We start from the raw sequence: 13021 nt of genomic DNA on the forward strand, positions 1-13021 counted from the left end.
TGGACTGTGGGAGAAAACCGGAGCAGCCGGAGGAAACCCACGCAGACACGAGGAGAATGTGCAAACTCCACACAGACAGTGACCCGAGCCAGGAATCGAACCCGGGACCCTGGAGCTGTAAAGCAGCAGTGCTAACCACTGTGCTACCGTGCCGCCCAAAATGTCATTTTATCACAGTTTGATATTTATCCTTTCGGAACATTTGCCAACAATCAACTTTACCCAGATAAAAATTCAAAGACCTGCTGTAGGAAGGCTGCATAAGCCTGACGTGATTTGAACACACAACCTTCTGATCTGCAGTCAGACGCGCTACCGTTGCGCCACAAGCCCAGAAAGGACGGGTTTCACTTCAATCCCAAGGGGACCAATATCCTGGCGGGAAGGTTTGCTAAGGCTACTGGGGAGTGTTTAAACTAGAATTGTTGGGGGGTGGGAATCAAAATGAGGTGACTGGGAGAGAGGAGGTTAGCTTAAAAATAAAAGGGGCTTGTGCACAGTGTGAGAGGGAGGATACGCAGGTGACGGAGAAGGGGAGCGCTCAGACTGAAGGGTTGAGATGTGTGTATTTTAACGCAAGGAGTGTCGTGAACAAAATGGATGAGCTTAGAGCGTGGATCACTACTTGGAAGTGTGATGTGGTGGCCATTACAGAGACTTGGTTATCTCCGGGACAGGACTGGATACTTCAAGTGCCGGGTTTCAGATGTTTCAGGAGGGACAGGGAACGAGGCAAAAGCGGTGGGGGAGTGGCACTGTTGATCAGGGATAGTGTCACAGCTGTAGAAAAGATGGACGCCACAGAGGGATTGTCTACGGAATCTCTGTGGGTGGAGGTTCGCAACAGGAAGGGGTCAATAACTTTACTGGGTGTTTTCTATAGGCCGCCCAATAGTAGCAGGGATGTGGAGGAGCAGATTGGGAAGCAGATCCTGGAGAGATGTGATAATAACAGAGTGGTCGTGATGGGAGATTTTAATTTCCCAAATATCGATTGGAATATCCCTAGGGTAAGGGGTTTAGATGGGGAGGAGTTTGTTAGGCTGAGGGTAAGGGAGTGTGTTTCTGCATTTGATTTATTTATTTATTTTTCAGTTAAATTTGTGTTAAAAATCGGAGGGTTTTTTAATCCAAAACAGGAAGTAGGCCCAGGAGAAGCCTGGGAAGGTTTTTGGAGGGTTTAAAAGCAGGCCGCACTTTTGAGCGGGCAGCGTCGGTAGCGGGCAGCAGAGTGAGCTTTGGCTCACAGGGCTTCGGGGGAAAGGGCGACGCGGGGTACGTTTTTTTCTTTTCCATTCCTGTAAAGGAAAAGGGTAGCTATGCGTGATAGGCCAGTTTGTTGCTTTCGGTGTGGGATGTGGGAGTTCCCGGAAACACCTAGCCGTCCGGAGGTTCACATTTGCGCCAGGTGCGTGGAACTGCAGCTCCTGAGGGACCGTGTCATGGAACTGGAGCAGCGGCTTGATGACCTTAGTCTAGTCAGGGAGAATGAGAGACAAATAGACATGAGTTATAGGCAAGTAGTTACACCGGGGCCTCAGGGGGAAGACACGTGGGTCACAGTTAGGAGGAGTAAAGGTCAAAAGGTAACGTACCAGAGAGTACTCCAGTGGCTGTCTCTCATAATAGGAAGGGCTCGGCGACAGGTGAGAGAGGGGAGGGGAGTGACACAGAGTGGCCAAAAATAGTGGAGAAACAAGTGATTGGGAAAAATTTAAGAAACAACAAAGAGAGACTAAGAAAGCGATAAAGAAAGGAAGGATAGACTATGAAGCTAGGCTAGCAATTAATATAAAAAATGATAGTAAAAGTTTTTATAAATATATAAAAAGGAATAGAGTGGCTAGAGTGAATGTTGGACCCTTGGAGGACGAGAGGGGGGAGTTAATAGTGGGAAATGAGGATATGGCTGAGTCTTTAAATAAGTTTTTTGTGTCGGTCTTCACGGTGGAGGACACAAATAGTTTGCCAAATATTAACGATAGAGGGTTGGCAGCAGGAGAAATACTTAATACGATTAATGTTACCAGAGAGGCAGTGCTGGGTAGACTAATGGGACTGAAGGTGGACAAGTCCCCGGGTCCGGATGGAATGCATCCCAGGGTATTGAAAGAAATGTCAGAGGTAATAGTGGATGCGTTAGTGATTATTTATCAAAACTCGTTGCATTCTGGGGTAGTGCCGGTTGATTGGAAAACGGCTAATGTTACGCCGCTGTTTAAAAAAGGAAGGAGACAAAAGGCGGGTAACTATAGGCCGGTCAGCTTAACGTCTGTAGTAGGGAAAATGCTGGAATCCATTATTAAAGAGGAGATAGCAGGGCATCTGGATAGAAATGGTTCGATCAATCAGACGCAGCATGGATTCATGAGGGGAAAGTCGTGCTTGACGAACATGTTGGATTTTTATGAAGATGTGACTAGGGCGGTTGATGGAGGAGAACCGGTGGATGCGGTGTTTTTGGATTTCCAAAAGGCGTTTGATAAGGTGCCCCATAAAAGGCTGCTGAAGAAGATTAGGGCACACGGAGTTGGGGGTAGTGTGTTAAAGTGGATTGGGGACTGGCTATCCGACAGGAAGCAGAGAGTCGGAATAAATGGGTGTTTTTCCGGTTGGAGGAAGGTAACTAGTGGCGTGCCGCAGGGATCGGTACTCGGGCCGCAACTGTTTACCATTTATATAGATGATCTGGAGGAGGGGACGGAGTGTAGGGTAACGAAGTTTGCAGACGACACAAAGATAAGTGGAAAAGTGAATCGTGTGGAGGACGGAGAAGATCTGCAGAGAGATTTGGACAGGCTGAGTGAGTGGGCGAGGATATGGCAAATGGAGTATAACGTTGAGAAGTGCGAGGTTATACACTTTGGAGGAAATAATAACAAATGGGATTACTATCTCAATGGAAACAAATTAAAACATGCTACCGTGCAAAGGGACCTGGGGGTCCTTGTGCATGAGACGCAAAAGCCCAGTCTGCAGGTACAACAGGTGATCAAGAAGGCAAATGGGATGTTGGCCTATATTGCGAGGGGGATGGAATATAAAAGCAGGGATGTCTTGATGCACCTGTACAGGGCATTGGTGAGGCCGCAGCTGGAATACTGTGTGCAGTATTGGTCCCCTTATATGAGGAAGGATGTATTGGCATTGGAGGGAGTGCAGAGAAGGTTCACCAGGTTGATACCGGAGATGAGGGGTTTGGATTATGAGGAGAGGCTGAGGAGATTGGGTTTGTACTCGTTGGAGTTTAGAAGGATGAGGGGGGATCTTATGGAGACTTATAAGATAATGCGGGGGCTGGATAGGGTGGAGGCGGAGAGATTCTTTCCACTTAGTAAGGAAGTTAAAACTAGAGGACACAGCCTCAAAATAAAGGGGGGTCGGTTTAAGACAGAGTTGAGGAGGAACTTCTTCTCCCAGAGGGTGGTGAATCTCTGGAATTCTCTGCCCACTGAGGTGGTGGAGGCTACCTCGCTGAATATGTTTAAAGCGCGGATGGATGGATTCCTGATCGGTAAGGGAATTAAGGGTTATGGGGATCAGGCGGGTAAGTGGTACTGATCCACGTCAGATCAGCCATGAAGTTATTGAATGGCGGGGCAGGCTCGAGGGGCTAGATGGCCTACTCCTGCTCCTATTTCTTATGTTCTTAATTAGTGGTGGGGTCACCTGTGGTTGTCCCCCTCCAAAACAGGTATATTGTTTTGGATAGTGTGGAGGAGGATGACTCTCCAGGGGTAAGCCACAGTGACCAGGTCACTGGCACAGAGTCAGGCTCTGTGGTCCGGACAGGAAAGAGAGGGATTAGGAGAGCAATAGTGGTGGGGAATGCGTCGGTTCGAGGCACGGACAGGCGATTCTGTGGGTGCGAACAGGACTCCAGGATGGTAGTCTGCCTACCTGGTGCTGGGGTAATGGATGTCTCCTAGCGGATAGGAGGCATATTAAAAGAGGAGGATAAAGAAACGGATGCCATTGTACACATTGGTGCAAATGACGTAGCTAGGAAGAGCAGGGGGATCCTACGAGAGCAATTCAGGGAGTTGGGAAATAGGCTAAAAAGTAGGGCCTCCAGAGTGGCAATCTCTGGGCTGCTCCCAATGCCTAGGGCCAGTGAGGCTAGGAATAGGGAGATAGTACAATTGAACGCTTGGCTAAAGGACTGGTCCAGGAGGGAGGGGTTCATATTCCTGGATCACTGGGAAGTTTTCAAGAGAGGAGGGCACCTGTACAAGAAGGACGGGTCACAACTAAGTTGGAAGGGTACGAATATCCTGGCTGGGAGTTTTGCTAGTGCAGTTCGGGTGGGTTTAAACTAATATGGCAGGGGGGTGGGGATCAAAATATTAGGTCTACAAGTGTAGAGGCTGGGGACGAGCTTGGGGCCAGGACAAGGCTGGCAAAGAAGAAGAGCACTCTGGGGGAGGATGACCTCACTGGGCCTGGAGGTCTGGAGTGTATCTACTTCAATGCAAGGAGTGTCGCAGGTAAGACAGACGAACTGAGGGCCTTAATGCTTACGAGGAATTTGGATGTGGTTGCGGTGACAGAGACTTGGTTGAAAGAGGGACAGGACTGGCAACTGAATATTCCGGGGTACAAGTGTTTTAGGCGAGACAGAGGAGGGGCCAAAAGAGGTGGGGGAGTAGCAGTATTAGTTAGAGAGCATATTACAGCGGTGCAGAGGGAGGACAATTCAGAGGGTCGTGTAACGAGTCACTCTGGGTGGAGCTTAGAAACAGGAAGGGCGCAGTCACTATGTTGGGGGTATACTACAGGCCCCCCAACAGCCCAAGGGAAGTGGAGGAACAGATATGTCAGGAGATAATGGATAGGTGCAGGAAAAATAGGGTTGTTGTAGTGGGAGACTTCAATTTCCCTGGTATAGACTGGAAATCGCGTAGGGCTGGGAGTCTGAATGGGGAGGCATTTGTCAAATGCGTACAGGAAGATTCTTTGGAACAATATGTAGATAGCCCGACTAGAGAGGGGGCTGTACTGGACCGAGTACTGGGGAATGAGCCCGGTCAGGTCATCAAAGTTTCGGTAGGGAAACATGTGGCAAATAGTGACCACAATTCTGTTAGCTTTAGGATAGTGATGGAAAAGGATGAGTGGTGTCCCAAGGGTAAGGTGTTGGATTTAGGGAAGGCTAACTTTAGTGGGATTAGGCAGAAATTAGCAGCTGTTGATTGGGAGAGGCTGTTTGAGGGTAAATCCACATCTGGTATGTGGCAGTCTTTTAAGGAACAGTTGTTAGGGCTGCAGGATAGCCATGTGCCTGTAAAAAAGAAGGATAGGAAGGGTAGGATTCGAGAACCGTGGATAACCAGGGAAATTGAGGGATTGGTCAAAAAGAAAAGAGTGGCGTACGTTAGGTCCAGGCAGCTAAAAACGGAGGGAGCTCTGGAGGAATACAAAGAAAGTAGGAAAGAACTCAAACAAGGAATTAGAAGGGCAAAAAGGGGTCACGAAATGTCCTTGGCAGACAGGATTAAGGAGAATCCCAAGGCATTTTATTCATACGTTAGGAACAAGCGGGTTATCAGGGAAAAAATCGGACCTCTCAAGGACAAAAGTGGGGAATTATGCTTACAACCCAAAGAAGTAGGGGAGATCCTAAATGAATACTTTGCGTCGGTATTCACAAAGGAGAGGGATGTGTTGACCCGTTAGAGAAAATCTCCATTACAAGGGAGGAAGTGTTAGGCTTTTTAGGGAATTTAAAGACTGACAAATCCCCAGGGCCTGATGGAATCTATCCCAGGCTGCTCAGGGAGACGAGAGATGAAATCGTTGGGCCTCTGACCCAAATCTTTGTCTCGTCACTGGACATAGGTGAGGTCCCAGAGGATGGGAGGATAGCAAATGTGGTCCCGTTATTTAAGAAGGGTAGGAAGGATAACCCGGGAAATTATAGGCCGGTGAGCTTGATGTCCATGGTCGGGAAGTTGTTGGAGAGGATTCTTAGAGATCGGATGTATGCGCATTTAGAAAGGAATAAACTCATTAACGATAGTCAGCATGGTTTTGTGAGAGGGATGTCCTGCCTCACTAACCTGGTGAGTTTTTTGAAGAAGTGACTAGAATGGTTGACGAGGGAAGGGCCTTGGATGTCGTCTATATGGACTTTAGTAAAGCGTTTGACAAAGTCCCTCATGGTAGGTTGGTGCAAAAGGTTGGATCTCATGGGATAAAGGGGGAGGTGGCTACATGGGTGGAGAACTGGCTTGGTCACAGAAGACAGGGGGTGGTAGTGGAAGGGTCTTTTTCCGGCTGGATGCCGTGACTAGTGGTGTTCCGCAGGGCTCTGTATTGGGACCTCTGCTGTTTGTGATTTATATAAACGATCTGGAAGAAGGTGTAACTGGGGTGATCAGTAAGTTTGCGGACGACACGAAAATGGCTGGACTTGCAGATAGTGAGGAACATTGTCAGAGGCTACAGAAGGATATAGATAGGCTGGAAATTTGGGCAAAGAAATGGCAGATGGAGTTCAATCCAGATGAATGCAAAGTGATGCATTTTGGTAGAACTAACGTAGGGGGGAGCTATACGATAAATGGCAGAACCATAAAGGGTGTAGATACGCAGAGGGACCTGGGTGTGCAAGTCCATTGATCCTTGAAGGTGACGGCACAGGTGGAGAAGGTAGTGAAGAAGGCATATGGCATGCTTACCTTTATCGGACGGGGCATAGAGTATAAAAGTTGGGGTCTGATGTTGCAGTTGTATAGAACATTGGTTCGGCCGCATTTGGAATACTGCGCCCAGTTCTGGTCGCCACACTACCAGAAGGACGTGGAGGCTTTAGAGAGAGTGCAGAGGAGGTTTACCAGGATGTTGCCTGGAATGGAAGGGCTTAGTTATGAGGAGAGATTGGGTAAACTGGGGTTGTTCTCACTAGAAAGACGGAGGATGAGGGGTGACCTAATAGAAGTGTATAAAATTATGAAAGGCATAGATAGGGTGAACGGTGGGAAGCTTTTTCCCAGGTCGGTGGTGACGTTCACAAGGGGTCATAGGTTCAAGGTGACGGGCGGGGGGGAGGTTTAACACAGATATCAGAAGGATGTATTTTACACAGAGGGTGGTGCGGGCCTGGAATGCGCTGCCAGGCAAGGTGGTGGAGGCAGACACACTGGGAACGTTTAAGACTTATCTAGATAGCCACATGAACGGAGTGGGAATGGAGGGATACAAAAGAATGGTCTAGTTTGGACCAGGGAGCGGCGCGGGCTTGAAGGGCCGAAGGGCCTGTTCCTGTGCTGTATTGTTCTTTGTTCTTAGGTGTGTTCAGGAGGGCTTCCTGACACAGTCTGTGGATAAGCCTACAAGAGGAGAGGCTGTACTTGATTTGGTATTAGGGAATGAACCTGGGCAGGTGTCAGATCGCTCAGTGGGAGAGCATTTTGGGGATCGTGATCATAACTCTATCTCCTTTACATTAGCATTGGAGAGAGATAGGATCTGTCAAGCTCGGAAAGTGTTTATTTGGAGTAAGGGCAATTATGAGGCTATTAGGCAGGAAATTAGAGGCATAAATTGGAAGGAGGTTTTCTCAGGGAAATGTACAGAAGAAATGTGGCAAATTTTCAAGGAAAATTTGTCTGGAGCTCTGAACAGCAACATTTCAATGAGACAGAGGAGTTATGGTAGGTCACAGGAACCATGGTGCACGAAAGCTGGAACGAATTTAGTCAAGAAGAAAAGAAAAGCCTACAAAAGGTTCAGGGAGCTAGGTAATGTTAGAAATCTAGAAGAGTATACAACTAGTAGGAAGGAGTTTAAGAGGGAAATTAGAAGAGCAAGAAGGGGTCATGAGAAGGCCTTGGCAGACAGGATAAAGGAAAACCCCAAGGCATTCTACAAGTATGTTAAGAGCAAGAGGATAAGATGTGAAGGAGTAGGACCTATCAAATGTGACGGTGGGAAAGTCGATATAGAACCGGTAGAAATGGCAGAGGTACTCAATGAATACTTTGCTTCAGTATTCACAGTGGAAAAGGATCTTGGTAGTTGCATTGCAGACTTGCAGTGGACTGAGAAGATTGAGCATGTGGACATTAGGAAAGAGGATGTGTTCGAGCTTTTGAAAAGCATCAAGTTAGATAAATCGCCGGGACCAGATGGGATGTACCCCAGGTTACTGTGGGAGGCGAGGGAAGAGATTGCTGAGCCTCTGGCGATGATCTTTGTGTCATCAATGGAGACGGGAGAGGTTCCGGAAGATTGGAGGGTTGAGGATGTGGTTCCGTTATTCAAGAAAGGGAGAAGAGATAGCCCGGGAAATTATAGACCGGTGAGTCTAACCTCAGTGGTTGGTAAGTTGATGGAGAAGATCCTGAGAGGCAGGATTTATGAACATCTGGAGAGGAATAGTTTGGTCAGAAATAGCCAGCACGGCTTTGTCCAAGGCACATCATGCCTTGCGAGTCTAATTGAATTTTTTGAAGATGTAACTAGACACATAGATGAGTGAAGAGCGGTAGATGTAGTTTATATGGATTTCAGCAAGGCGTTTGATAAGGCGCCCCATGAAAGGCTCATTGAGAAAGTGAAGGGGCATGGTATTCAAGGATTCAGAAGTGGCTTGCCCACAGAAGGCAAAGAGTGGTTATCGATGGGTCTTTTTCAGCATGGAGGTCGGTCACCAGTGGAGTGCCCCAGGGATCCGTTCTGGGACCCTTGCTCTTTGTGATTTTTATAAATAACCTGGATGAGGAAGTGGAAGGATGGGTTGGCAAGTTTGCTGATGACACAAAGGTAGGTGGGGTTGTGGATAGTGTAGAGGGATGTCAGCAGTTGCAATGAGATATAGATAAGATGCAAGACTGGGCGGAGAAGTGGCAGATGGACTTCAACCCAGATAAGTGTGTGGTGGTTCATTTTGGCAGATCGAATAGGATGAAAGAATATAATATTAAGGGTAAGACACTTGGCAGTGTGGAAGATCAGAAGGATCTTGGGGTCCGGGTTCATGGGACGCTCAAAGCAGCGTTGAAGGTGGAGGCTGTGGTTAAGAAGGCATATGGAATACTGGCCTTCATCAATAGAGGAATTGAGCTTAGAAATCGGGAGATAATGCTGCAGCTGTATAGGACCCTGGTCAGACCCCACCTGGAGTACTGTGCCCAGTTCTGGTCACCTCATTACAGAAAGGATGTGGAAGCCATAGAAAGGGTGCAGAGGAGATTTTCAAGAATGTTGCCTGGATTAGGTGGCATGCCTTATGAGGATAGGTTGAGAGAGCTAGGTCTTTCCTCCTTGGAGAGGCGAAGGATGAGAGGTGATCTGATAGAGGTGTATAAGATATTGAGGGGTATTGATCGAGTGGATTCTCAGAGGCTTTTACCCAGGGCTGTAATGGTTGCCACAAGAGGTCACAGGTTTAGGGTGCTGGGGAATAGGTACAGAGGAGATGTTGGAGGTAAGTTTTTCACTCAGAGGGTGGTGGGAGCGTGGAATCGGCTGCCGGTAGTGGTGGTGAAGGCGGATTCGATAGGGTCTTTTAAGGGACTTTTGGATCAGTTTTGGATAAGGGAAGAGATTGCAGAGCCTCTGGCGATGATCTTTGCGTCGTCGATGGAGACGGGAGAGGTGCCGGATGATTGGAGGATTGCGGATGTGGTTTCTATTTTCAAGAAGGGGAATAGGGATAGCCCAGGAAATTACCGACCGGTGAGTCTAACCTCAGTGGTTGGGAAGCTGATGGAGAGGATCCTGAGGGACAAGATTTATGAGCATTTAGAGAGGTTTAGTATGCTCAAGAATACTCAGCATGGCGTTGTCAAAGGCAGATTGTGCCTTACGAGCCTGGTGGAGTTCTTCGAAAATGTGACTAAACACATTGACGAAGGGAAAGCGGTAGATGTGGTTTATATGGATTTTAGCAAAACGTTTGATAAGGTTCCCCATGCAAGACTTCTAGAAAAAGTGAGAGGGCATGGGATCCAAGGTGCTGCTGCCCTCTGGATCCAGAACTGGCTTGCCCAAAGGACATGATGTGGAGATGCCGGCGTTGGACTGGGGTGAACACAGTAAGAAGTCTCACAACACCAGGTTAAAGTCCAACAGGTTTATTTGGTAGCAAATGCCATAAGCTTTCGGAGCACTGCTCCTTCGTCAGATGGAGTGGAAATGAGCACATTTCCACTCCATCTGACGAAGGAGCAGCGCTCCGAAAGCTTATGGTATTTGCTACCAAATAAACTTGTTGGACTTTAACCTGGTGTTGTGAGACTTCTTACTGTGTTTGCCCAAAGGAGGCAGAGAGTGGGTATAGATGGGTCTTTTTCTAAATGGAGGTCGGTCACCAGGGATCTGTTCTGGGACCCGTGCTGTTTGTCATTTTCAATGATGACATGGATGAAGAAGTGGAGGGATGGGTTTGTACGTTTGCCGATGACACGAAGGTTGGTGGGGTTGTGGATAGTCTGGAGGGATGTCAGAAGTTACAGAGGGACATAGATAGGATGCAAGACTGGGCAGAGAAGTGGCAGATGGACTTCAACCCAGATAAATGCGTAGTGGTCCATTTTGGCAGGTCAAATGGGATGAAGGAGTACAATATAAAGGGAAAGACTCTTAGTACGGTAGAGGATCAGAAGGACCTTGGGGTCTGGGTCCATAGGACTCTAAAATCGGCCTCGCAGGTGGAGGAGGTGGTTAAGAAGGCGTATGGTGTGCTGGCCTTTATCAATTAAGGGATTGAGTCTAGGAGTCCGGGGATAATGGCGCAGCTATATAAGACACTCGTCAGACCCCACTTGGAGTACTGTGCTTAGTTCTGGTCGCCTCATTACAGGAAGGATGTGGAAAAGATTGAAAGGGTGCAGAGGAGATTTACAAGGATGTTGCCTGGATTGAGTGGCATGCCTTATGAGGATAGGCTGAGGGAGCTCAGACGTTTCTCCTTGGAGAGATGTAAGATGAGAGGAGACCTAATAGAGGTGTATAAGATGTTGAGAGGCATAGATCGGGTGGACTCTCAGAGGCTTTTTCCCAGGGTGGAAATGGCTGCTACGAGAGGACACAGGTTTAAGGTGCTGGGGGGTAGGTACAGGGGAAATGTTAGGGGGAAGTTTTTCACACAGAGGTGGCGGGCGAGTGGAATCGGCTGCCGTCAGTGGTGGTGGAGGCAAACTCAATCGAGTCTTTTAAGAGACTCCTGGATGAGGGTTATAGGTAGGCCTAAAAGGTAGGGATGTGTTCGGCACAACTTGTGGAGCCAAAGGGCCTGTTTTGTGCTGTAGTTTTTCTGTGTTTTTAAGTTCATGGAAGTTAGTAAGATAGAGGGTTATAGGTAAGCCTAGTAGGTGGGGACATGTTCGGCGCAACTTGTGGACCGAAGGGCCTGTTTGTGCTGTAGCTTTTCTATGTTCTATGTGGAGATTTCACTTGAAAAATCTGACGTAGATCTTCAAAGGCCGAAAATTGAAATCAGTGTCCCAGAATGTGAAGTTGATGTGGAGACATCTGATATAGATCTCAAGGGAAAAGGAGGGAAAATAAAAATGCCTAAATTTAAAGGCCCGAAATTTAGAATTTCAGCACCTGACGTCAAAGGGCCTGTAAGGGGCGACCTTTATGCTGAAGATTACTTTTATGCTTAATATCATGGACATTTTTACACGTGCATATCAAATTTATTTTAAAATATTGTCAGCAGCTCACAGCAATGCGATGACTCATGGGCACCCCTTCATCACTTCAGACAGCCTAATCACTTTAGACTCCAAGCAGGGAAAACATAGACAATAGCGCAACTGATTAGATTATGCAAGAAGCTCAAAACACAAAGGGAACCCTCCAGAAAGAGATCAGCCCAGGGAAATGGGTTCACATCATCATCAGCCACAGATCAATTCCACCTATCTACAATGGCTTTTTAACATCTTGCTATTGTGCCACTGCTTTGTGTTATTAGCAGGCACTGATCATGTAACTGGGAGTAAATGATGAGTCTATTACGATATATTTGGCGCAAAGTTCAAAACCCTATAAATTGTAAAGCGCACAATGGCCAGGCAGAGCAGTTGACGAGCAGCTGTCTCTCCCCAGGCCTGTGGATTTTGTTATTTTAAACAGAGAATAAAGTTTGTGTTGCCTTTTTGTACTGTACTCATGTCTGCTTGTCGTTTATGCTGGTAGGAAGCGAGAAACTTCCCCTTACAGTTTGGTGCCGAAACCCGGGAGGAAGCGACACTCGCTGGACCCACGGAGACAAGGATCAAGTTGGGGAAGAAGTCAATTTCAGACCGCCAGATTCCAGAAGCATCCAAGCGCCGTCAGGACCACGAGGGGACTTCCTCCAACCTGGATACCAGCTTGTAGACTGAGTGGGTACAAAAAGCGCACTTACACTGATTGGCTACTGCACAAATTTCACTGATTGAGAACTTTAAATTTGTAACAAGGTTAGGTACACTGCTGTCGGATACCTATTGTGAGAGGGACTTGTAAGCGTCCACAAGAGGTGGACCATTGTCATGGCAGGCCTTCATGTCCCTGTTAACCACCCAGTGCGCCAATAAGGGGGATAAAGGAAAAGGCCTTATTGGATGAGCGGGTAGGTTAGGCATACCTCTGCCAGCCAGGAACTTAGGGAACAGAAAGGGTTGACAGATTCCAGAAGCACTCACAATAGAAGCGGGATACGGGCTTGGGGGAATGCGAAAGGTACAGAAAGACAAGAGAGAGAGAGAAAGAGAGACAGAATGCCCCATGAAGGAAAGCCCAAGGAAAGATTACCCCAGGACAGAGATCCGAAGTAGGTTGCACATACGCAGGGGGAGGAAGGGAGCAAGAGGGCAGCCTCTCCCTAGAATGGGGGACAGAAGGATCTCTTCGCCGAGCACTTGGGATGCAACAGCAGAAACTAATCAGGGAAATGTGCACGGAGGGATGGGACTCCTGCCCGTCCTTCCCCCTACAAAGGGAATGGTGGAATAGCCACCAGCGGGACGCTTCTAAAAAGCTGCAGTAATTTTAGTTAAACAGTTAGTGATAGCGGTGCGTA

General features: G+C 47.7%; 1 non-coding gene across 1 annotated transcript; it reads right to left on the bottom strand.

The window, feature by feature from the left end:
* Positions 1-261: 261 nt before the first annotated feature.
* Positions 262-333, bottom strand: trnac-gca (transfer RNA cysteine (anticodon GCA)). The gene has a single exon. It is a non-coding gene; the product is annotated as a tRNA-Cys (tRNA).
* Between the last annotated feature and the right edge of the window lie 12688 nt (positions 334-13021).

Source organism: Mustelus asterias, chromosome 31 (genome assembly GCF_964213995.1).
Source record: "Mustelus asterias chromosome 31, sMusAst1.hap1.1, whole genome shotgun sequence".
NCBI classification, from domain to species: Eukaryota; Metazoa; Chordata; class Chondrichthyes; order Carcharhiniformes; family Triakidae; genus Mustelus; species Mustelus asterias.